General features: G+C 42.9%; 1 pseudogene; it reads left to right on the top strand.

The window, feature by feature from the left end:
- Positions 1-665: 665 nt before the first annotated feature.
- LOC112258079 lies at positions 666-21,855 on the top strand (annotated as a pseudogene).
- Positions 21,856-27,504: the final 5,649 nt, after the last annotated feature.

The raw sequence follows: 27,504 nt of genomic DNA on the forward strand, positions 1-27,504 counted from the left end.
TGATTCTGTGGCCAAGATGGTCAGATTGGGAATTTAGCCAGGACACCTGGGTTAACACGCCTACTCTTACAATAAGTGCCATTGGATCTTTAGTGGCCACAGAGCATCAGGACACCCATTTAACATCCCATCCAAAAGATGGAACCCTACACAGGGCAATGGGATATTATTATTTTTTTAGACCAGAGGAAAGAGTGCCTCCTACACCACTTCCAGCAGCATCTGGTCTCCCATCTAGGGACCAACCAGGACCAACCCTGCTTAGCTTCAGAGGAAAGCCAGTCGTGGGATCCAGAGTGGTAATGCTGCTGGAGTCTATAACATACTTTGGACTGGGACCAAATGTTTTGTGGCAAAGTAACATTTTCTTAAATTAAAGTTAAATTAACTGTCCTTTTACTGTGCACACACAGAGAGAGTCTGCGGACTGCAGTGAGAGAACACAGTCCGAAGGCACCATGGGTTCTGTAAACAAACTCAACTCCAGATAAGGCTCAACTCCTAGAAACAAAGAGGGAGAGGGAGAGAGAGCGAAAAGTTGGGAGAGGTGAGAGTGAAAGGAGAGAGGGGGAGGTGTGAACATTTTGAAATGGAGGAGGAAACCGACTGTGGGAGTGGAAACAATGATAACACCTAAGAACTGAGAGCGACTGAGGTGAGGAGGTTGCTGTGAAACAATGTAGAGATATAGACGGATGTGGGGAGGGGTGACAGAAAGAGAGCGGGTGCATAAAGCAATTGAAAGTGATAGCAAGTAACAGATGGAGGGATTGTGCTAGAGTAAGAGTTGGTGAAGAAAGGGAAAATGGGGTGAGTAGAGGCAGACAAACACATTATAGGCAGATCTGAGCATCAAATACTGCTTCTAGTCTTCAACCCTTGTGTATCTGACTGTGTTACAGTTGCATACTCGTGTCACCTTGTTGTTTTTCAGGTAGCCTTTTAGGGAAAAGGGTGACTTTGAAACAGTTATGCTGTCATGTCATGATTTTTTTGTTAAAGAACATGGCAGAATTTGGGTTTATGTCATGATTTGTTTTTGATCTCTGAACTCACCAAAATGCTTGTCAGATAAAGTAGATTAGTAGATGACAGAAAGGCTCTCCTAATTGAGGTGGATTTAAATGCACACAAGATTAAACATTATAACACCTCTTATGTGTGTGCCTGTTTGCATGCTTTTTATGTGTGTGATTTGGGGCGTATGTCCGTGTGTGTGTGTCCGTGCGAAGCTTGCATGTTACGCCTAAACCCGTGTGTGTGTGTGTGTGTGTGTGTGTGTGTGTGTGTGTGTGTGTGTGTTAATTTGCACTCAGCCAGCCATATTAGGCAGCAGTTTGTGAGAGCAGGAAGTGGTCAGGGCTCAGATGCCCCGGGTAAGGAACTCGGAGAATGTATGACTTCTCACACCACCGACACCGCAGAGGATGCGGAAGCGGCTGAGACTCAAGTGTTACCTTGGCAACGCCGCATGCGACACCTTTGAATCAAATCAAGGTTTATTGTTTGTGTACACATTTGCCGATATCGCAGGTGCAGCGAAATTGCTTGTGTTTCTAGCTCCAACAGTGCAATAATATTGTGTCAAGGCACAGATCTGGTGAAGGGTACCAAAACATTTCTGCAGCATTGAAGTTCCCCAAGAAGACAGTGGCCTCCATCATTCTTAAATGGAAGAAGTTTGGAACTACCAATACTTTTCTTAGAGCTGGCCGCCCGGCCAAACTCAGCAATCGGGGGAGAAGACCCATGGTCAGAGAGGTGACCAAGAACCCAATGGTCACTCTGATGGAGCTCTAGAGTTCCTCTGTGGAGATGGGAGAAACTTCCAGAAGGACGTCCATCTCTGCAGCACTTCACCAATCAGGCCTTTATGGTAGAGTGGCCAGACGGAAACCACTCTTCAGTAAAAGACACATGACAGCCCACTTGGAGTTTGCCACTTGGAAACTCCACGTTTCCAAACTCCACTTGGAGTTTGCCACTTGGAAACTCCACGTTTCCAAACTCCACTTGGAGTTTGCCTGGCACTACCCCTACGGTGAAGCATGGTGGTGGCAGCATCATGCTATGGGGATGTTTTTCAGCAGAAGGTCAGGATCGAGGGAAAGATGAACGGAGCAAACTACAAAGAGATCTTTGATGAAAACCTGCTCCAGAGCGTTCAGGACCTCAGACTGGGGCAAAGATTCACCTTCCAACAGAACAACAACCCTAAGCACAGAGCCAAGACAACGTAGGAATGGCTTCGGGACAAGTCCTTGAGTCGCCAAGCCAGAGCCCGGATTTGAACCCAATCTAACGTCTGGAGAGACCTGAAAATAACTGCAGCGACACTCCCCATCCAACCTGGCAGAGCTTGAGAGGATCTGCAGAGAGAGAAATGGGAGAAACTCACCAAATACTGGTGTGCCAAGCTTGTAGAGTCTCACCCAAGAATACTCAAGGCTCTAATCTCTGCCAAAAGTGCTTCAACAAAGTACTGAGTAAAGGCTCTGAATACTTACAGCCCCCTTGAACTTTGCGACCTTTTGTCACATTTCAGGCTTCAAACATAAAGATATAAAACTGTATTTTTTTGTGAAGAATCAACAACAAGTGGGACACAATCATGAAGTGGAACGACATTTATTGGATATTTCAAACTTTTTTAACAAATCAAAAACTGAAAAATTGGGCGTGCAAAATTATTCAGCCCCCTTAAGTTAATACTTTGTAGCGCCACCTTTTGCTGCGATTACAGCTGTAAGTCGCTTGGGGTATGTCTCTATCAGTTTTGCACATCGAGAGACTGAAATTTTTTCCCATTCCTCCTTGCAAAACAGCTCGCGCTCAGTGAGGTTGGATGGAGAGCATTTGTGAACAGCAGTTTTCAGTTCTTTCCAAGGATTCTCGATTGGATTCAGGTCTGGACTTTGACTTGGCCATTCTAACACCTGGATATGTTTATTTTTTAACCATTCCATTGTAGATTTTGCTTTATGTTTTGGATCATTGTCTTGTTGGAAGACAAATCTCCATCCCAGTCTCAGGTCTTTTGCAGACTCCATCAGGTTTTCTTCCAGAATGGTCCTGTATTTGGCTCCATCCATCTTCCCATCAATTTTAACCATCTTCCCTGTCCCTGCTGAAGAAAAGCAGGCCCAAACCATGATGCTGCCTCCACCATGTTTGACAGTGGGGATGGTGTGTTCAGGGTGATGAGCTGTGTTGCTTTTACGCCAAACATAACATTTTGCATTATTGCCAAAAAGTTCAATTTTGGTTTCATCTGACCAGAGCACCTTCTTCCACATGTTTGGTGTGTCTCCCAGGTGGCTTGTGGCAAACTTTAAACGACACTTTTTATGGATATCTTTAAGAAATGGCTTTCTTCTTGCCACTCTTCCATAAAGGCCAGATTTGTGCAATATACGACTGATTGTTGTCCTATGGACAGAGTCCCCCCACCTCAGCTGTAGATCTCTGCAGTTCATCCAGAGTGATCATGGGCCTCTTGGCTGCATCTCTGATCAGTCTTCTCCTTGTATGAGCTGAAAGTTTAGAGGGACGGCCAGGTCTTGGTAGATTTGCAGTGGTCTGATACTCCTTCCATTTCAATATTATCGCTTGCACAGTGCTCCTTGGGATGGTTAAAGCTTGGGAAATCTTTTTGTATCCAAATCCGGCGTTAAACTTCTTCACAACAGTATCTCGAACCTGCCTGGTGTGTTCCTTGTTCTTCATGATTCTCTCTGCGCTTTTAACGGACCTCTGAGACTATCACAGTGCAGGTGCATTTATACGGAGACTTGATTACACACAGGTGGATTGTATTTATCATCATTAGTCATTGAGGTCAACATTGGATCATTCAGAGATCCTCACTGAACTTCTGGAGAGAGTTTGCTGCACTGAAAGTAAAGGGGCTGAATAATTTTGCACGCCGAATTTTTAAGTTTTTGATTTGTTAAAAAAGTTTGAAATATCCAATAAATGTCGTTCCACTTCATGATTGTGTCCCACTTGTTGTTGATTCTTCACAAAAAAATACAGTTTTATATCTTTTATATCTTGAAATGTGGCAAAAGGTCGCAAAGTTCAAGGGGGCCGAATAATTTCGCAAGGCACTGTATGTAAATGTGATATTTCCGTTTTATTTGTAATACATTTTTCAACATTTTCAAAAAACATTGTTTTTGCTTTGTCATTATGGGGTATTGTGTGTAGATATAGTTGAAGTAACACATTTTTTGTTAACGAACTATAGTTTTGGCAAGTCGGTTAGGACATCTACTTTGTGCATGACTCAAGTAATTTTTCCAACAATTGTTTACAGGCAGTGACTTAATCTATCACAAAATTCCAGAAAATGTGATGGCTTTAGAAGCTTCTGATAGGCTAATTGACATAATTTGAGTCAATTGGAGGTGTACCAGTGGATGTATTTCAAGGTCTACCTTCAAACTCAGTGCCTCTCAAAAGAAATCAGACCTCAGAAAAAAAAATTGTAGACCTCCACAAGTCTGGTTCATCCTTGGGAGAAGTTTCCAAACGCCTGATGGTACCACATTCATCTGTACAAACAATAGTACGCAAGTATAAACACCTTGTGTAGATGCTGGAGGAAACGGGTACAAAAGTATCTATATCCACCGTAAAACAAGTCCACAAGCTTCCCAACAATTTAAAGCAATGCTACCAAATACAAATTGAGTGTATGTAAACTTCTGACCCACTGGGAATGTGATGAAAGAAATAAAAGCTGAAAAAATAATTATTCTTAAAATAAAGTGGTGATCCTAACTGACCTAAGACAAGGAATTTTTACTAGGATTAAATGTCAGGAATTGTGAAACTGAGTTGTATTTGGCTAAGGTGTATGTAAACTTCAACTGTAGATGAGGGAAAAATAAAATGTAATCAATTTTAGAATAAGGCTGTAATGTAACAAAATTTGGGAAAAGTCAAATGGTCTGAATACTTTGTAGAAAACAATGCTAGGCTAGGAGTGTAAAGATATTTTCCTTCTGGGATCTCTTTGTACAGTTGAACTGACTGGCTTGAACAATTTTTGACTGACTGATCTGAGGGGTCTGAATAGTTTCCAAATGTGTTGCCGTGAAAAAGCATTTGCCTTTTGGATTTCTCTATTTTTGCAAATGTTTGATACGGGAAGTTATCAGATCTTGAACCAAACACTAATGTTTGATAAAGGGAACCTGAATGTTCAAATAACAGAAGAAAATGATGCTTTATTGATAGAATTACCAAAGTTACACAACACCCAATTCACCCTGTGTGAAAAAGTAATTGCACACATACTCTCAAACTGATTGTGCCACCTTTTTAGCTGCAATGACTGCAACCAAATGCTTCATGTAGTTGATTATAAGTCCCTCACATCACTGTGGAGGAATGTTGGCCCACTCTTGCACGCAGAACTGCTTTAACTCAGCGACATTTGTGGGTTTTCAAGCATTAAAAAACTGCATACTTCAAGTCCTGCTACAACATCTCAATTGGGATTAGGTCTGGACTTTGACTTAACCATTCCAAAACGTCACATTTTTTACCTTTTAGACATCTTCATGTAGACTTGATTGTGTGTTTTGGATTATTGTCTTGCTGCATGACCCAGCTGTGCTTCAGCTCACAGACGGATGGCCTGACATTCTCCTGTAGAATTCTCTGATACAGAGCAGAATTCATGGTTCCTTCTATTAAGGCAAGTCATCCAGGTCCTGAGGCAGCAAAGCATCCCCAAACCATCACACTACCACCACCATGCTTGTCCGTTTGGTATGAGATTTTTTACTGTGGAATGCAGTGTTTGGATATTTTTCCCAAACGATTTCCGATGGAGTGCGGTGTTGAGCTGTTAACAAAGTGATCATTTGAGAGGTCCTCCTATATGCTTTAATTTAGTTGCAACTTTAGTCGTGATACAAACCTTAGGGTTCTAAGGCTGCACGATGCAACTTGAATGATGATTTGAGAAAAAAAGTTGCATGTAAGGCATGAGCTCTGCTCGGTTTCTTGTGCAGGCTGCACACACTTCATCAGTGTCTCATTCACAATTTGACAAGCACGTGATAATATTTCTCAGAATATTCTCAATTGAATCTTGTCTTTACGTATGGCCTAAGGTAGTACAGTTTGTGTGAAATTATTTTTCAGTCTGCACTCATAGTGAATGGAGGTCACCTGCAGTTAAATCTTTAATATGCCAGGAAGGCTGCACCAGTTGTAAAGCAGAATAATGTGGTTAATTGTAAGAATATACAAATATAGCAGAACTAGAAAGCTGGGATCCTCTTTTAAATAGTGGCCAGTCAACTCTGCTTTCACACGCGATTGAGCAATGACTCGGCTAATAAGAACAAGTTTCACTCTGTAGGCTATGGGCTCTCGTACCCTGTTTCAGGGGTCCTAGGCCTGTAGATTACGGCTTATAGATTACGCTTAGAATGAATTGGCCACTAGTTTTATTAAGAACCTTATCAAAACATTGGGCTAGGCTCCACGATGCATGTGACTGAGTAGAAAAAGATTCAAAACAATGGGTGGGGTGGGGGGGGTTATACAGGGGCAGGGGGTAAATACATGTCATTCGTATGCACTTGAATAGAGAATGGATGTAACACGAAGCAATGTGCTTAATTTGAAGAAAGTTGAGAATTAAATATAGTAGGCCTAGCCTATAGAAAGCTGATGGGGTCCTCTTTTTTTTAATAGAGGTCATCAAAACTCTGTTTCATGAAATTGCATGGCCTATAGAGGACTATACATGTTGCTCAACATGGGGAACCAGCTATGAGGAGCCGGCTCTCGCTGCGCAGCAGGTGGTCCTATTCCGCTCAAATGCCCGAATGCCAGGGCTCTCATAAAGTGTTTGATTTGATTTTTGAATCCATTTGCATTGCTGTCAGAGTGATTAGAGGGACAATAGAGCACTGAGTACCAGGCCGTTAGCAAGTACTACTAATGACCATCAGTGGGCTCAGAGCACAGTTTTGGACAAGCCTAGTTACGGTGACTTGGCGGTCACGTTGAATTTGACTGCGGCCATGACTGGTGACTGTCGATGTAGGGCTAATACAGTCACTGAAATAGACCTAGTGGTGTCGCGTTTGACTTGAGCTCATCCCACTCAACTCATTTCACTCAACTTCAGTTATTTGGGTAACGTGTTACTGCTGGTCACATTTATTTTTCATAGAAAAAAAATGTGCTAAAAAGGCAGAAGTGACCATATCTCTATTTTTAAAATTATTGCTTTGTGTAATGCCTATCTCTTTTAGCCATCTCGAATTTCCTCATCTTTGTGCCATAAAGCAACGTGAACAACAAAGCAATGTCCACAGTTGTGCATTGCACTCCTCATGGGGTAATGGGGACTATCTTGTTAGTGTTAATTCAGTCATCTCAAACAGGGAATTAACTCTCCTCCTCTGCCTCCTCATCTCTTTTGAACTTCCTGGACCCTCTTTCTTCCCCTTCTCACTCTCCCTGTTTCTCTCTCAACTCCCTCCCTCTCTTCTCTCTTGCTTTCTCAGTGAGTCCAGTATCTGCCAGGTGCGAGCCACGGTCATGCAGTATGATGATGGTAACAAGCGCTGGGTGCCGGCGGGTGAGGGGGGCCAGGCCTTCAGCAGGGTCCAGATCTACCACAATCCCGTAGCCAACACATTCCGAGTGGTGGGACGCAAGCTGCAGGGTGACCAGCAGGTAACTAGTGTACACACACACACCATGAACAGAGAAATTCCTAAGATGCACTGTCTAATAATCGACAGAGCAAAATATAAACACAACATGTATTGTTGGTCTCATTTTTCATGAGCTGAAAAAAGTATTCCAGAAATTTTCCATACGCACAAAAAACATATTTCTTTAAAATGTTGTGCACAAATTTGTTTACATCCCTGTTAGTGAGCATTTCTCCTTTGCCAAGATAATCCATCCACCTGACAGGTGTGGCATATCAATAAGCTCATTAAACAGCATGATCATTACACAGGTGCACCGAGTGCTGGGGACTAAAAAAGGCCACTCAAAAATGTGCAGTTTTGTCACACAACACAATGCCACAGATGTCTCATGTTTTGAGGGAGCGTGCAATTGGCATGCTGACTGCAGGAATGTCCACCAGAGCTGTTGCCAGAGAATTTAATGTTAATTTCTCTTCCATAAGCTACCTCAAACATCGTTTTAGAGAATTTGGCAGTACATCCAACCGGCCTCACAATCGGAGACCACGTTTAACCACGCTGCAACAACTACGGTGTCTCATCAAGATCAGTAGTGACCCGACCAATATGTTGGCTAATGAAGATCAAACGCATGTTATAGTTCACGTCACAGAAAGGGGTACATTCCCATATGATATCAAATGGAAAAATGCAACTGATATCGATATGGACATTCCATATTGGTGACCACCACTAATAGAGTGTGTGTGTATATGCAGTACCAGTCAAAAGTTTGGCCACACCTACTCATTCCAGAGTTTCTTTATTTTGACTATTTTCTACATTGATTTCTTCACTATTATTCAACAAACTATGAAATAACAATCATTTAGTAACCCATAAAGTGTTAAACAAATCAAAACATATTTTATATTTTTCAAAGCAGCCCCCCTAGCCTTGATGACAGCTTTGCACACGCTTGGCATTCTCTCAACCAGCTTCAGCTGGAATGCTTTTCCAACAGTCTTGAAGGAGTTCCCACATATGCTGGGCACTTGTTGGCTGCTTTTCGTTAACTCTGCGGTCCAACTCATCGTGAACCTTCTCAATTTGGTTAAGGTCGGGCGATTGTAGAGGCCAGGTCATCTGATGCAGCGCTCTCCTCCTTGGTCAAATAGCCCTTACACAGTCTGGAGGTGTTTTAGGTCATTGTCCTCTTGGAAAAACAAATGATTGTCCAACTAAGTGCAAACCAGATGGGATGGCATATCGCTGCAGAATGCTGTGGTAGCAATGCTGGTTAAATATGCCTTGAATTCTAAATAAATCACTGGCCATGTCACCAGCAAAGCACCATCACACCACCTCCTCCATGCTTCACGGTGGGAACCACACATGCGGAAATCATCTTGTCACCTTCTCTGCTTCTCACTAAGACATGGCAGTTGGAACCCCAAAAAAATATCACATTTGGACTCATCAGACCAAAGGACAGATTTCCACTGGTCTAATGTCCATTGCTCGTGTTTCGTGACCCAAGCAAGTCTCTTCTTATTATTGGTGTCCTTTAGTATGGGCTTTTTATTGGTGTCCATTTATTTTGGCTGCAATTTATGAGACTGGTAACGCTAATGAACTTATCCTCTGCAGAAGAGGTAACTTTGGGTCTTCCTTTCCTGTGGCGGTCCTCATGAGTGCCAGTTTCATCATAGTTCTTGAAATGTTCCGCATTGACTGACCTTCATGTCTTAGAGTAATGATGGACTGTCATTTCTCTTTGCTTATTTGAGCTGTTCTTGCCATAATATGGGCTTGGTCTTTCACCAAATAGGGCTGTCTTCAGTATATCACCCCTACCTTGTCACAAGACAACTGATTGGCTCAAACTCATTAAGGAAATAAATTCCACAAATTAACTTTTAATAAGGAACACCTGTTAATTGAAATGCATTCCAGGTGACTACCTCATGAAGCTGGTTGAGAGAATGCCAAGAGTGTGCAAAGATGTCAAGGCAAAGGCTCTGTACTTTGAAGAATCTCAAATATAAAATATATTTTGATTTAACACTTTTTGTGTTGCTACATGATTCCATATGTGTTATTTCATAGGTTGATGTCTTCACTATTATTCTAACTCTTGAATGAGTAGGTTTGTCCAAACCTTTCACTGGTACTATATACCATGCCTTCGAAAAGTATTCAGACCCCTTGACTATCAGAAATACCTTATTTATATAAGTAACCTTCATTATGGGGTATTGTGTTTAGATTGATGAGGGACAACAATTTGGAAGAAATCAAGGGGTAGGAATACTTTCCGAAGGCACTGTATACTGTGTAGAGAACAATGCTGGGCTAGGAGGGTAAACATTTTCCTTCTGGAACCTCTTTGCACAGTCGAGCTGACTGGTTTGAACAATTTTAGTCAGACTCATCTGCAAATCTTGTGAGAGTTAGTACGGGGGGTGCTATAACACCACATGGGAACCAGTCCCCTGTGCGTTTCCTTGCTATCACACTGAGAGATTGTGGGTTAGGCTTTGTCCTTTTTCTGTTGCTGCAGAATGTCAACATGCAGCCAGCAATCTCTGCTCATCAAGATTAGTCTCATTAGTATTGTTGGGGCTTCATGTGTCAGCTGTCTTCCTCTTTCTTTCAGTCTTCCCTTTCTCACTTCTGTTTACTGTGTACCACTACCTCTGCTCTCGAGCTAATGCCTTCCTCTCACACTAGGGTAGTGGAAGACCCAGAGTAGCATTAGAGAGCCCTAACAAAGCCTAGCGTACAGTGTTGGAAAAAGTACTCCATTGTCATACTTGAGTAAAAGTAAAGATGCTTTAATAGGGAAAATGTATTATTACAAATGTACATATTGCCTTTAGAAATGTAGAGGAATTCAAGTTGTCAGAAATGTAAATTACAGATACCCCAAAAAAACAACTTAAGTAGTACTTCCAAATGATTTTTTTATTCATTACTTTACACCACTGCTAACCTAAAGGCTACTTTAGTTAAACTTATCCTAGCGTAGCATCTTTTTCAAAATATCTGTTGCTTTGGAAAGGCAATGGAGGGTCCACACTAGTAGCACAAGACTTAGCCTCACCTAACATAGTAGCTCAGTTTCACTAAAGGCTCTTGTTTTTTTAATGCACCTCTGCGTCACTGGTTCCACAGAGAGGGGATTTATACACGTATTGCACCAACATGTATAATCCGACAAATAGCAATAGATGAACATAAAGGGATGTGAAGGGAACGATCTTGAAATTCAAAGGCTATAAAGACCAATCTATGTTCCACACTCACACACACACACACACACATTCTCACAGTGAACGCCTACTGTCATTTCACTTGTAGTTTCTCATTGCCTTTTTACTTCCTGCTTGACACTCCTAGGTGGTGATCAACTGCCCAATCGACAAGAGGCTGAAGTACAACCAGGCTACACCCAACTTCCACCAGTGGCGGGAAGCCCGGCAGGTGTGGGGGCTGAACTTCGGCAGCAAGGAGGAAGCTGTTCTCTTCGCCAACGGCATGATGCATGCCCTGGAGGTGCTGAGTGCACTCACTGACTCGGGTAGGATCTATAATATAGGATCAAATATTGAAGAAAAAAAAAACATTTTGCAAAAGAAATGGTACTTTTTGTCCTGGTTCCTTTTTGTCTTTTGTTTCTCGCTGCAATCACGGATTGGATTGCTTAAAGATTTAATCTGCAGTAGGTGAAACGGCGCCATTGTCTGCCCCACCGCTTTTGCCGATGGTAAAACAAATTGCAGTATATATTCTGCTGTTCTATAGCGCATGCAATGATGTCAGAGAAGAGGGAAAAAAGTTGCTGTTTACAATAACTTCTTTGTAATATCGCAAATGGACTTGGCAGTTTCACCATTAAGGATTCCAGCTTTAATCTATCTAATGGTGTTAGTTATTGCCAGAAGGAGAAGGGAAGGATGCATTTTGTAAAGTACTCACTCAGTCAGTTTCTCTCCTCAGGCAACTCCTCTCTCCCTCGCCCTGTCCAGAATGGACCCTCCCCAGAGGAGCTGGAGCAACAGAGGAGGTACCATTCACATGATTTTAGTTGGGGGGGGTGCCACAGGTCTGGTTTCTGTCAGCAGAAGGGAGATGAAAGTATTGCAAGTGTTGTTTTTTGTTATTGTTTTACTAAGACTGGTGAACGGGAACTTTGCTATTGCCTATCTGACTGTTGTTTAGTAGATAATTAGTGTATTTTAAGTCTCTATACTTATTTAAATTTTGCTAGGGTAAATGATGTTCACAACGTTTTTACTCTCAATGCTCAGACTGTTCGAAAACGCTGCCCCCTAGAATTCCAGCAACAAGTACAGAATATTGGACTAGACTGTAGACTGAATCCATCCCAATCAGTTCACATGCCTACAATTCTGAGCATTACAGATAGGAGAGTAATGAACAGAATAAACATGCCTTCAGAAAGTATTCCTACCCTTGACTTAATCCACATTTTGTTGTTACACCCTGAATTCAAAATGGATTAAATAAAAAATGCACGCATCTACACACACTACCCCATAATGACATGAAAACATTTAGAATTTGGGGGTGGGGGTTGCGCCTTCTTCACCACACTGTCGGTGTGGTTGTACCATTTTCAGATTGCCATTGATGTGTACTCCGAGGAACTTGAAGCTTTCCACCTTCTCTACTGCGGTCCCGTCGATGTGGATAGGGGCGTGCTCCCTCTGCTGTTTCCTGAAGTCCACGATCAGCCTCTTCATTTTGTTGATGTTGAGGGAGAGGTTACTTTCCTGGCACCACTACGCCAGGGCCCTCACCTCCACCCTGTAGGCTGTTTTGACATTGTTGGTCATCAGGCCTACCGCTGTTGTGTCGTCTGCAATCTTGATGCTTTGAGTTGGAGGCATGCGTGGCCACGCTGTCATGGGTGAACAGGGAGTACAGGAGAGGGCTGAGCATGCACCCTTGTGGGGCCCCTGTGTTGAGGATCAGTGAAGTGGAGGTGTTGTTTCCTACCTTCACCATCTGAGGGCTTCCTGTCAGGAAGTCCAGGACCCAGTTGCACAGGACAGGGTTCAGACCCAGGGCCCCGAACTTAATAATGAGCTTGGAGGGTACTATGGTGTTGAAGGCTGAGCTAAAGTCAATGAACAGAATTCTGACGTAGATATTCCTTGTTCAGATGGGGTAGGTCAGTGCGATGGTGATTTCATCGTCTGTGGATCTATTATGACTAAGCAAATTGAAGTGGGTCTAGGGTGTCAGGTAAGGTGGAAGTGATATAATCCTTAACTAGCCTTTCGAGGCACTGTATGATGACAGAAGTGAGTGCTATGGGGCAATAGTCATTTAGTTAAGTTACCTTTGTCCCTGTACCCAAGAAAGAAATGGTGGACATCTTGAAGCAAGTGGGGACAGCAGACTGGGATAGGGAGAGATTGAATATATCCGTAAACACTCCAGCCAGCTTGTCTGTACATGCTCTAAGGACACGGCTAGGGATGCCGTCTGGGCCAGCAGCCATGCGAGGGTTAACACGCTTGAATGTCTTACTCGCGTCGGCCATGGAGAATGAGAGCCCACAGTCCTTGGGAGCAGGCCTCGTCGGTGGTACCGTGTTATCCTCAAAACTGGCACAGGTGTTTAGCTTGTCTGGAATCAAGACTTCGGTGTCCGTGACGTGGCTGGTTTTCTCTTTCTCTTTGTAATCTGTGATTGTCTGTAGACCCTGCCACATACGTCTCGTGTCTGAGCCGTTGAATTGCGACTCATATTTACTTCTTACAACTATTTACATTTGGTTCCACAGGGGATTACACTTTATGTAGTCACTGAAGGGATGGTGTTAGAGCTATTAACATAAAGAAAATGTATTGAAATGAGAAATGTGTTCGAAACCTGTCCTTTTTATATTGGCATCTAAATGGTATTTTTAACAAAGCCATTACAGGATAATCGAGGTAGGAAAACACAGGCAAACCGGCGTTAACCAATATAAGAGACTCTGACTATATTCCAGCTGAAAGCTAGCCATTCAATAGACTTGAGAATCCTCCACACTGCAAGGAACCAGAAGAGAACTGCTTAACCTATGACATGAGCCAGCCAGGTAGAGTTGACCATTTGAGATGACGCTGTGTCCTCCATTTGAGGTGTCCTCTACCTTGAATATACAGGTTTACTGGGGAGTGTCGCCTGGTCATTGATAATGGGATAGACCAGACTGGTATAAACCGGTGTCTGAACAAACATGTTAGGTGTCACTAAAACCTAATACTGACGCTAACACAATCAAGTCCTGTGTGGCTCAGTTGGTAGAGCATGAGCGCTTGCAACACCAGGGTAGGGGGTTAAATTCCTGCTGATGCCATCCAAATGAAAATTAATGCATGCACTACTGTTAGTCACTTTGGAATAAAGTGTTTGCTAAATAACATATTATTCTAATCTACTATACTGTATACACACTAATCTACAGTAACACACTCTAACCTACAATAGACTGATCTCACATTGTCTCACCTTTTGTGTGTCCCTGCGTTTATACTTGTTTGTGAACATTATTTTATAAAGAACTCTGTCTCCCCCTCGCAGACTGGAGCTGCAGAGGCAGGAGCAGCAGGAGAGAGAGCGGCTGGAGAACGAGAGACCGGCCGCACCCACCCCCCCTGCAGCCCCGCCTGCTCCTCCCTCTGCCCCCGGTGGCCCCCAGCTCCCCCAGGACCACCTCCACCCCCAGGCCCCCCCCCCCACCCCCACCCCCACCCCCACCCCCACCACCCCCTGGATCCGGGGCCCCACCTGCCCCACCTCAGTCTGGTGGAGGGGGGGGAGGGGGCAATGGAGGAGGTCTCGGAGGGCCCGGGGGACTAGCTGCAGCCCTAGCAGGAACCAAACTACGCAAATCGGCCAAGGTGAGACCAGTTTCATGGCCATTTTCCAGGTTACATTTATCACAGTCATACTGCGCCTTTGACCAGATCTCACAAGGCTTGGAGAAGTGTTTAGCGCAGGGCACGCCAACCCTGTTCATGGAGCGGTACCGGCCCGGAAGTTTCTCGCTCCAAACCTAGTCTAACGCACCTGATTCAAATAATTAGCTGGTTGATAAGCTGAATCAGGTTGGTCACAACTGGGCTTGGAGCGAAAACCTACAGGAGGGTAGCTCTCCTGGAACAGGGTTGGAGAGCCCTGGTTTAACGTCTCAAGAACCACTCCAATGTGATATAGTTGTGTAGGCGTCTTTAAAAAAAGACAAACATGCCCCTTTTACTCCATATTCCATTGTTGATGCCTGATTAATTTTATTTTTATAGTGTCATGCATCTTCAGGGTACCCAGGGCACATGGGCTTGTAAGACACTGTATTTGCTGTAGCAGAATAAAAAATCATGTATACAGTGTCTAGTGAAAGTCTATACACCCTTTGCACCGTCTTCACATTAGCTGTCTTACAAATACATCTAATAAGGACTGGATCTTTCCCCCTATAGATCTACAGAACCTGCCCACATTTTCAAGGTGAATGGAAATGATAGAACATTTTCCAAATGAATAACAAAAAACGAAGATGTTTTGATTGCATATGTCTTCGCACTCCACAGTTGATACAGCTATTACAGCTGTGAATATTTTTTTTATAAGACTCTACCAACTTTGCACAACTCTTAGGGCAACATATATCTATTGTTTTTGTCAAAATGTCTAAATCTAGCTACAATTGTTTGGGAATCATTGATGGACAACAATATTCAAGAAAATTTAAAGACTGTACTGGACCACTCAAAAACACTCCATTCTGGTGTGGCTTACGCATTAAAATGTGTATAATTGTCACACTGAAAAATACAAATCTGTCCCACGTTTAGGTATTCAGAAGTCTTGAGGCAGGTTTTCCTGTAACTTTTTACCTGGGCTTTGCTTCTTTCATATTTTTGATCCTGACATGCATTACTCCCCAGTCCCTGCCTGTGACAAGCATACCCATAACATGATGCTGCCACCACAATACTTGGCAATACAGAGTTCCACTCGTGTTGTATTGGATTTGACCCAAACCTCTAGAAGGAGGAAGAAGGAAGGGAAAAATTAATCTTGAAGGAGCCTGTTTATCTCTGTAGGAGGATGGTGGTGCGGCAGCACCCCCTCCATCGGGAGGAGGAGGAGGTGGTGGTGGGGGAGGAAATTTGATGGGGGAGATGAGTGCCATCCTGGCCCGACGGTGAGCCACTGCCTTAGTCTTTGTTACACACTCTTCCAGCCCCACATGTATGATGAGTGTTTGTGTTTGTCAAGTGTGTGTGTGTGCTTACGATCATATGGCTTTGCGTGTGTAAGATTGCAGAGGCTAAGCTGTTGTCTTCATTGTCTTTTTGTACAGGAAGAAAATGTCAGATAATCCAGGCGCAAAGAAGGATGTGCCCAGCAATGTAAGTCTATTGTAAATCATTTCATAATAAATCTGTGTGTGTGTGTGTGTGTAAGCTGCAAGTCAAGTCACACTGTGCTAAAGGGATGAAGCAATGTCATTTTATGCTTTTAGGAAGACTCCTCAAAGTCCTCAGGCCAAGGTGGTGAGTAGATCCGCTGAAGTCTTCATTCACTCCTTCTGTATTTGAGTGGGCGTGCACATGGAGGCTATTCCAGAAAGCATATGTTTTCAAGAAATATTCATTAGGCACCACCAAATGAACAAAAACGCACCGACATGGGGAGGGACTAGCTGAACTTGTCCAAAAAGAAACAGCCCCCATGTGCATACCCATTTTTGTTTTCTGCTATTTTTTTTTCTTCTTTTTTTTCTGCGGTCTGCACTAATGAATACAACCCAGATCTCTTGTCTCATATGAATGTTCTCCTCTCCTTTGTCTGATTTGAGCTGTGAAGCATTTGTTGGCCTTTTATTGACTAAAATATCATATATATTCTTTGTTTCATAATTCTCATGATCTCCTTTTGCCGTGACAGACAGCCTCAGGAGACCGTGGGAGAAATCAGCCACCATTCCAAGGTAGGGAACTCCCTGGTCAGTTGAACATCAACACAATAAACACCACCACGCTCTCGTCTCTCGTACCTGTGGTGCAGGAAATCACAGCCCAGTTCACATCCCCCCTGTTTATTACTTTTCTACAATAATTGTTTTTATGTTTACTATGGGAGGACAAAACTAGACGGGCACAAATTCAATATTTTTCTATCCCACCTCTGTAAAGAGAGCGTGTTTTGAGAGAATCTTGCATGTCTCAAACAGGACTAACTCAACCACCAAGACCCAGCTGCAGGAGAGCAGCCCCACCTCCACCACCCCTGCTCTTCCTCCTGCCCCCCCTTCTCCATCCTCTGCCCCATTGCCCAGGTACACCCTATTTGCCCCACCCTACCCTTATCCCTAGACCCTAATGCTGGCGCTCCATGTCTGTCTGCAGCTTCTCCGTAGCTACTCCACTGGTGTAGGGTGAAGTTGCCCCTAGAGCTGGTCTTGGGTCAGTTTTGCATTTCCCCAACTAATGGTTGAAGTTAGGATTGGGGAGAGGAAGCTGATATTAGATCTGTACCAAGGGGAAACTTCATCCTGGAGTGTCCCACTAGGGAACTACCAATAGCCCTGTGTGCTACGTGTGGGATTAAGGGATTAAGCAACACAATGCTTTGAACATTTTAGTTTTTGCCCTAGCACTAACACATCTGATTCTATTCAAAGGCTCGATGATGATGATTGATTGAATCCAGTATGTATTTTAGTGCAAGGGCAAAAACTAAAATATGCACCTCTCCAGGACCAGGATTGAGAAACACTGCTTTAGGTCCTAGCAATCCTCAAGGCCTGGTCATGTATTTGGTACTCTCTGTTTTTGTCTTTTTCCATCTTGTTAAGATTTAAAAAAGGGTCACAAAAATAGCGCAAGAGATGGTTTCAGTCAACAGCATGTTTGTCCTGCTCCTACTAATGACAAGGCCCAGCCCAGAAACAACCCTCTATACACCCTAGGCCAGGGGTCGGCAACAATCCCGCAAGTTATTTATGTTGCCCCCCCTACACACACAAAAAAAATATATAAAAAAATTATATTTATTATTTTGGGGGGGATTTTCATTTTTGGTATAACAAATACAATCCCCCAAAATCACGGAGTCTTATTTAGGAAATCTGTTCCCAAGTATTCCCACAATTACAAAAAGAGATGTGATTGGGTCTCAATGTATTCAAGGTATGACATTTTTATTTTCAAAGACAATCTCTTTTTGGGCTTGGTTGTGGTCAATTTGCAATGTACACATTATAATTATTTTCCGGCTCCCAAAGATTTGCCCAACAAAAATGTAGTTGCCTACACCTGTCCTAGGCATTGGTGTAGATTTGAAGGGATTGGATAAGCAATATGGTAAATTAAAAAATCCTCCTAGCCTATCAGAGGGTAAGGTAGGGCAACTACCATATTGTTTATAGTGCCAGTCCAATTCTTTCATATCAACATCAAGTGCCAAGAGGTTAGGGTCTGTTTCTGGAATGGGGCTTCTCTCAAGTCAAACAATTGTCTCACCCCCTCAGATTTGGAAACAAAATTGATTAACTCAAGATCAGTGGCTATGATAAGTGAAATCTGGTGTACTAGTACATAGTTGGAAAAAACCTATTGTAAGTAATGTAGCCAAAGTCACACCACACTGACGATTGAAAATACTTCCGTTTCTATGTCTGTACAACACCAGCAGAGGGGTGTTATCCACTCCTCATTGATCTGCTATGGCTGTTACCACAGTGACAAGATGGCTGGATAGCAGCCGTGGCAGCCTTTATTTAACTAGGCAAGTCAGTTAAGAACAAATTCTTATTTACTGCTGGGCCAATTGTGCACCGCCCCATAGGACTGCCAATCACGACCAGATGTGATACAGCCTTGACTCGAACTAAGGTGTCTGTAGTGACGCCTCTAGCACTGAGATGCAGTGCCTTAAACCACCGCGCCACTCGGGAGCGTAACGAACCGCCACTTTTGGCCAAACCGAGCTTCCATATCCTCGGTCTTTGTTGTTGACCTCCCGCTCTCTGCCCATCTTGTCCCACGATTCAATCCTTTTTCCCCCCATTCTCTACCTGTTTCTCTCTCATCTCTCTCCTTCTCCCATCGCTCTCACTCCCTTCTCGCCCCTCTCTCTTGCTCTTTCTCTCGCTCTCCTTCTCTCATCGCTCTCGCTTCCCTCTCTCACTTTCTCCTCCTCCCATCGCTCTCACTCCCATCTCGCTCCCCTCTCTCGTTCCTCTCTGTCTATATCTGTTTCTAACAGGATGAAGGCAGTGAACAACACCACGGCCAGCACAGGCAGTGAAGACACAGAGATGGAGAGAATCAAACAGGTAAGCTCCATCTTTGACCTGTTAATGTTGTGTTTAAAGGATTACTGTCATGTAGACTAGACATAACAGGAGGCCATTGCTCCTCTACTAATGGTGGATAAAGACAATCTATTGGCATCATTCTCAGATAATACTATTTTGATTTGTGTGTTTAGGACATCCTTGAGGAAGTGAGAAAAGAACTCCATAAAGTGAAAGATGAAATTATCGGGGGTGAGTTCCTGATTTGGCCTGTCCCATTCAAGGAGCACTCCCTAGCGTTTTCTTTTTTTGTTACTAACAGTACAGTCAATAAGAATCACAATACATTTTTGCTCCAGCCACTGAAGTATATTTATATACCTTTTACACACATTATTTATTTGGTTTAATATTATTTTCTCAATTCTCATTATTACAAATCGTATCTCAGAATAAGTCATACTGATATATATGATTTGTAATGATGACAATTGAGAAAATAATATTAATCCATGAGGTATTTAAAATAAATAATTTGTAAGTTCGGAGACAATATGTGAGGATTTTTGGAGCCTCTCTCTTTCTCGCTAATTCCCCCTCTTTCTCTTCCAGCATTTATCCAGGAGCTGCAGAGGAGAGACCCAGTATAGTCTCTCAACATATATCCACTGGCACGTGGACAGAAGATGGTGGGGAGGGGTGGATGGATCATACGTTTCCTGCACTGTTCAGACTGTTCTCCCTCAGTGTTCTACTCACCACATACCTATACGTTTAGGATTGTACCAATCGGCACTCTTCCGAAATTCTGTTTGCCGTTATTTTTCTCGTTTCAAGAGCTTTGCTGTGCCTCTCTTGCTCCGCCATCACTGCCTACCTTACTCTATTCTACTCACCTCCCAAGTCAACTCCCATATCTTACCTGTGTCCATTTCTGGCCTTACTCTTCACTAGAGAAAACAATTCAGGGAATATCATCGACCACACCATCGAAACGCAGTAAATTTCCAACAGTTGCACATTTAAAAGTCAACCTAACTTTGGTCGCTGCAGCAGAAGTACATTTTTTTGTATCTTTTTGTAATGGGCTGCAGTAGTTGACCACAGGGGGGCACTGTGAATCCTGTGAATCAGGATAGTTGCACATGAAGCCTATCTCTGTAGTTTCTGTACTACCCAGGAGCAGTCAGGGAACTACAAATCCCAGCTCGCAACAATAAGGGAGTTCTCCTGGTTAAATTTCTGTCTGTCCGTCTACAGCTATTAAAAGTAAGGTGATGATCTTGGGTCAGTTTTGCATTTTCCCAACTAATGGTTAAGTTAGGATTAGAGGCGGGGAACCTGTTCCTAGATCTCTACCAAGGGGAAACTTCACCCCGGGGGCCACTTTATACTGGTTGTCCTCTGAGCTCTGGCTACACCTCACATCAACTGTTTTTTTTTTCTTCACCTCAGTGATTAGCGGAAGCATATCAGCTAGGACCGTCTGCACCGGGTCCTATTCCAGTTACCATGCCCACTTTTCCATGTAGCACAGACAACCCCAGCAGACCACCTATAGATGTCCAAACGGGCCCAATCCCAAAACAACCCCTAGCCCCTGCAACCTCTGCCTCACTAGTAAAGATGTGAGAAGATTGGTGTAAGCAATATGGAAATATGTCATTCAGCCAATCGGCGCAAGTTGGAGCTATTACCATATTACTTACGACAGTCTCATCCATTCAGATCTCCACAAGTACATAGGGCTAGGGGTCGATATGGGATATGATGACAGTTTGCCACCTGGACACAGAAACATAATTATTAGAATGGGCATTGTCCTCTAAAAGCAATGAACAATTGTTGATTGGACGTTAGATGAACAATTGTATCTATTTAAAGAATGATTAAATATTTTCTACGCACTTTAATGCCTGACATTTCCTATCTCCCTGTGAAGCACATCCAATAGGTTGCAACCATATCCATTTCCCAATGACATGGAGACCTATGCCTGTTCTGTCCATTCTATTTCTACGCTCCTAACACTGCCTACTCTTCTAGTCGCCACATAAGAAAAGAGGTGAGGAGTGGAGCAGGTTGGGGACTGTACCTGGTATGATTCTGCTGCAGTGCAGGCAACTGCAACGTATCACTGTGCAGTCCAGGGACTTGTACTTGACTGTGTCGGATCTTCTAAAGATACAGTGCCTTCAGAAAGTATTCACACCCCCTTGACTTTTTCCACATTTTGTTGTGTTACAGACTGAATTCCAAATGGATAAAATGTAGATATGTCACTGATCCACATACAATATCCCATAATGTAAAAGTGGAATTTTGCTTTTAGAATTTTTCTTTACAAATGAATACAAAATGAAAAACGAAAATGTCTTGAGTCAATAAGTATTCAACCCCTTTGTTATGGCAAGCTAAATAAGTTCAGGAGAAAAACATTTGCTTATCAAGTCATGTAAGTTGCATAGACTCACTCTGTGCAATAATAGTGTATAACGTGATTTTTGAATGACTACCCGATCTCTGTACCCTACAGAGCGCAGCGGTCCAAGGCACTGCATCTCAGTGCAAAAGGTGTCACTACAGTCCCTGGTTCGAATCCAGGCTGTATCACATCCGGCCGTGATTGGGAGTCCCATAGAGCAGGGCACAATTGGCCCAGCGTTGTCCAGGTGATGGCCGGTGTAGGTCGTCATTGTAAATAAGAATTTGTTCTAAACAGACTTACCTAGTTAAATAAAGGTTAAATATGCTGCCACAGCCGCTATCCAGCCATCTTGTCACTGTGGTAACAGCCATAGCACCACAGAAAGTTGCAGACCAATGTAACTGACTTGCCAAGTTAAATGAAGGTAAAATAAAAATACAATTATCTGTAAGGTCCTTCAGTTGAGTAGTGAATTTCAAGCACAGATTCAACCACAAAAGCTGAGGTTTTCCAATGCCTCACATAGAAGGGTACCTATTGGTAGATGGTATAATAAAATATACCATTGACCATGGTGAAGTTATTAATTACACTTTGGATAGTGTACCCAGTCACTACAAAGATACAGGCATCCTTCCTAACTCAGTTGCCGGAGAGGAAGGGAACCACTCAGGGATTTCACCATGAGGCCAATGGTGATTTTAAATTACGGTTATGGGAGGGGAACTGAGGATGGATCAATGACAGTGTTACTCCACAATATTAACCTAAATGACAGAGTGAAAAGAAGGAAGCCTGTACAGAATAAAAAAAATTTCCAAAACATGCATCCTGTTTGCAGTGAGGCACTCGAATAATAATGCAAAAAATGTGGCGAAGAAATGAACTTTTTGTCTTGAATACAAGGTGTTATGTTTGGGGCAAATCCAACATTACTGAGTACCACTCTTCATATGTTTGAGAATGGTTGTGGCTGCATCATGTTATGGGTATGCTTGTATCGGCAAGGACTAGTTTTTTTTAGGATAAAAATAAACGTAATCGAGCTAGGTACAGGCAATCTGGTTCAGTTTGCTTTCCAACAGACACTGGGAGACAAATTCACCTTCCAGCAGGACAATAATCTAAAACACAAAATGTGAAGAAAAAAAGTTACGGGTTGTGAATACTTTCTGAAGGTACTGTACTTAATAATACTTCGGTGGCAGCTAACATGAGAGACGCCAATCTTAGCTAATGCAACTCTGCCTTGCCACCTGAACGCACTTACAATCGTATAGATTTGTTATGAAGCAAAAAATAATAGTACTTAAATTGCATATGGTTTTCTATTTCCATTGGAAATACTGTGGTAATGACAATGGAACATATTTTGGATGTATTTTTTTGATATATTATAATTGTCATTTTGGATTTATTAAGGGTGATTTTCTATTGGAAAGAATGATATTTACACTGATTTGTGAGAGAAAATGCCTTTAAGACACCCGTTTGGAGTTGCCTTTCTGGTCAAATACAGCTCTTGTATTAAACTATCGTCTGTCTCATCTGTTGTTTTGGGTGGGTGGAGAGACTAGGGATGTATTTAACAGTTTTCATAGTGGCAGTTATAGTTACTTGAATGCACACCATTTATATACCGCAAGAATATGCAGTGTTTTGTGTGAGTGTGTGCATCACCTAGTAGAGGGCTAGTGATTTCTGTTCAATGGTCTGATGGCCTGGTAATAGGAGCAGTTTTTTTAGTCTCTCTGTCTTAGCTCTGATGCACCTGTACTGTATCCGTCTGTTGGACGGTAGCTGAGTGAACAGTCTGTGGCTCGGGTGGCTGAGGTCCTTAATGATCTTCTTGGCCTTCCTTTGACACTGGATGCTGTAATGTCCTGGAGCGCAGGCAACGTGCCACCGGTGATTTGTTGGGGTGCCCGCACCACCCTCTGGAGAGCCATGCGGTTGAGGGCGGAGCAGTTGCTGTACCAGGCAGTGACGCAGCCCAACAGAATGCTCTCAATGGTGCATCTGTAGAAGTGTGCGAGGGTCTTAGAGGCCATGCCAAATTTCTTTAGCCGCCTGAGGTTGAAGAGGCACTGTTGCGCCTTCTTCACCACAATGTTGATGTGGCGAGACTATGTCTGTGGCGGTCATGACATTTTGTCAGCCGGTTGTCATGTGAAAGACTGCCGGTGTTGCGGTAATTGGCCATTCATTAACATAAACGCGTTTACCATCGCCAGGCCTCCATGCACACAAGCCCCTGATGCACTTTTGGAACATCTACATTTAAAAAGTTGAACAATCAATTTAATATAGACCATCACAATGAATACCATTTTTGGCCTTTCTAGGGAGTTTTTCCTAGCCAACGTGCTTCAACACCTGCATTGCTTGCTGTTTGGGGTTTTAGGCTGGGTTTCTGTACAGCACTTTGAGATATCAGCTGATGTACGAAGGGCTATATAAATAAATTTGATTTGAATACATTATTCATTTTAGGTAAGTCTAAAGAAACATTTTGATATGAAGAAAATGTTTTTCAGAAGAGCAGAATATGAGTTGGCCTACTGTATGTTATCTGGCTATGCCCCATGCTGTAGGCTTGTTCATTTAGCAGACAAGTGCCATTATTTTATATGATTGTATAGTAAGAAGAATATAATTGAACTTGACTGAATAAAATAGATAGGATATTTTGCCCATCCCCGCACAAGTGTGCAAATGAAGTGGTTATGTTGAGCGTAAAAGTGATCATTTGAAACAGGTCCTATATGCTAGATCCAGAGTTATTTAGCAACTTTAGTTGTGACTGATATACGCTGTTCTCTCATCAGCTGATCATATTTTCACTATTCTAAATGTAATCTTGTCTTTACTAATATGTAACATTTGTTTAGATTTAGAATGGTCTATTATCAAATGGGCAGGGACATGGGGGGGGGAACATCTATATGCAAGTTTTTCAGGCTACTCCGGTTATTTCACTCCATGCAACAACCACTGTTTGAGGAGCATGCAGCCTCGCTGTGTGACAGGTGATGATCCGTCCAAACTATTACGGATCATTGAGCTATTTGATTTAGAATTTTAGAACCCCTTTATGTATAACAAAAAAATACTACTAAAGGCCATAGAAATGCACACAGAAAATAAATCATAACAAACGAGGTTTTGAAGTGTCTGCCCTAAATTTAGGAGATTTTTTTTTTAAACATACAGTACCAGTCAAAAGTCTGGACACACATACTCATTCCAGGGTTTTTATTGAATGAGTAGGTGTGTCCAAACGTTTGACTGGTACTGTGTATATATACACACTGTACTAGAATCATAGTGAAGACATCAAAACTATGACAGAGTTCCTCTGTCCAGTGTCTGTGTTCTTTTGCCCATCTTAATCTTTTATTTTTTATTGGCCAGTCTGAGATATGGCTTTTTCTTTGCAACTTTGCCTAGAAAGCCAGCATCCCGGAGTCGCCTCTTCACTGTTGACGTTGAGACTGGTGTATTGGGGGTACTATTTAATGAAGCTGCCACTTGAGGACTTGTGAGGCATCTGCTTCTGAAACTAGACACTAGTTTGGGGTCACATTTCTAAGTGACCCCAAACTTTTGAATGGTAGTGTATGAAGTCGTGGCCAAAAGTTTGAGAATGACACATATTAATTTCCACAAAGTTTGCTGCTTCAGTGTCTTTAGATATTTTTGTCAGATGTTACTATGGAATACTGAAGTATAATTACAAGCATTTCAAAAGTGTCAAATGCTTTTATTGACAATTATATGAAGTTGATGCAGAGAGTTAATATTTGTAGTGTTGATCCTTCTTTTTCAAGACCTCTGCAATCTGCCCTGGCATGCTGTCAATTAACTTCTGGACCACATCCTGACTGATGGCAGTCCATTCTTGCATAATCAATGCTTGGAGTTTGTCAGAATTTGTGGGGTTTTGTTTGTCCACCCGCCTCTTGAGGATTGACCACAAGTTCTCAATGGGATTAAGGTCTGGGGCGTTTCCTGGCCATGGACCCAAAATATCAATGTTTTGTTCCCCGAGCCACTTAGTTATCACTTTTGCCTTATGGCAAGGTGCTCCATCGTGCTGGAAAAGGCATTGTTCGTCACCAAACTGTTCCTGGATGGTTGGGAGAAGTTGCTCTCGAAGGATGTGTTGGTACCATACTTTATTCATGGCTGTGTTCTTAGGCCACTCCCTTGGCTGAGAAGGAACCCCACACATGAATGGTCTCAGGATGCTTTACTGCTGGCATGACACAGGACTGATGGTAGCGCTCACCTTGTCTTCTCCGGACAAGCTTTTTTCTGGATGCCCCAAACAATCAGAAATGGGATTCATCAGAGAAAATGAATGTATCTCAGTCCTCAGCAGTCCAATCCCTGTACCTTTTGCAGAATATCAGTCTGTCTCTGATGTTTTTCCTGGAGAGAAGTGGCTTCTTTGCTGCCCTTCTTGACACCAGGCCATCCTCCAAAAGTCCTCGCCTCACTGTGTGTGCAGATGAACTCACACCTGCCTGCTGCCATTCCTGAGCAAGCTCTGTACTGGTTGTGCCCCGATCCCGCAGCTGAATCAACTTTAGGAGAAGGTCCTGGCGATTGCTGGACTTTCTTGGGTGCACTAAAGCCTTCTTCACAACAGTGGAACCGCTCTCCTTGAAGTTCTTGATGATCCGATAAATGGTTGATTTAGGTGCAATCTTACTGGCAGCAATATCCTTGCCTGTGAAGCCCTTTTTGTGCAAAGCAACGATGATGGCATGTGTTTCCTTGCAGGTAACCATGGTTGACAGAGGAAGGACAATGATTCCAAGCACCACTCTCCTTTTGATGCTTCCAGTCTGTTATTTGAACTCAATCAACATGACAAGAGTTATCTCCAGCCTTGTCCTTGTCAACACTCACACCTGTGTTAACGAGAGAATCACCGACATGATGTCAGCTGGTCCCTTTGTGGCAGGGCTGAAATGCAGTGGAAATGTTTTTGGGGGATTCAGTTCATTTGCATGGCAAAGAGGGACTTTGCAATTAATTGCAATTCATCTGATCTTCATAACATTCTGGAGTATATGCAAATTGCCATCATACAAACTGAGGCAGCAGACTTTGAAAATTAATATTTGTGTCATTCTCAACTTTTGACCACGACTGTATACAGTAGAAGGCTGGTCCAGTTGGATAAATTAAAGAGAGAGTTCACCCAAATTCCAAAATGACAATGGTTTCCTTACCCTGTAACAGTCTATGGACAATGTATGATGGCATTACACAACTAATGAGCCACCCATATTCAAGATAGATTGTTCCTTTGGTAGTGAATGTAATGGACCCCAAACTGTATCAGAAAGCAGGCAAAACTTGTTGCAGCTAAACTCAGCAAAAAAAGAAACGTCCCTTTTTCAGGACCCTGTCTTTTAAAGATAATTCGAAAAAATCCAAATAACTTCACAGATCTTCATTGTAATGGGTTTAAACACTTTATCATACTTGTTCAATGAAACATAAACAATTAATGAACCTGTGGAACAGTCATTAAGACACTATCTGTTAAGATACTAACAGCTTACAGACGGTAGGCAATTAAAACCACCGTTATGAAAACTTAGGACACTAAAGAGGCCTTTCTACTGACTTTGAAAAACACCAAAAGAAACATGCCCAGGGTCCCTGCTCATCTGCGTGAACGTGCCTTAGGCATGCTGCAAGGAGGCATGAGGACTGCAGATGTGGCCGTGGCAATAACTTGCAATGTCCGTACTAAGACAGGGAGACAGGACGGACAGCCGATCGTCCTCGCAGTGGCAGACCACGTGTAACAACACCTGCACAGGATCAGTACATCCGAACATCACCTGCCCGAGTTACACCAGGAACGCACAATCCCTCCATCAGTGCTCAGACTGTCCGCAATAGGCTGAGAGAGGCTGGACTGAGGGCTTGTAGGCCTGTTGTAAGGCAGGTCCTCACCAGACATCACCGGCAACAATGTCACCTATGGGCACAAACCCACCGTCACTGGACCAGACAGGACTGGCAAAAAGTGCTCTTCTTGGTCGGATTTG

The sequence above is a fragment of the Oncorhynchus tshawytscha genome, linkage group LG09 (genome assembly GCF_018296145.1).
Source record: "Oncorhynchus tshawytscha isolate Ot180627B linkage group LG09, Otsh_v2.0, whole genome shotgun sequence".
In the NCBI taxonomy this organism is placed as follows: Eukaryota; Metazoa; Chordata; class Actinopteri; order Salmoniformes; family Salmonidae; genus Oncorhynchus; species Oncorhynchus tshawytscha.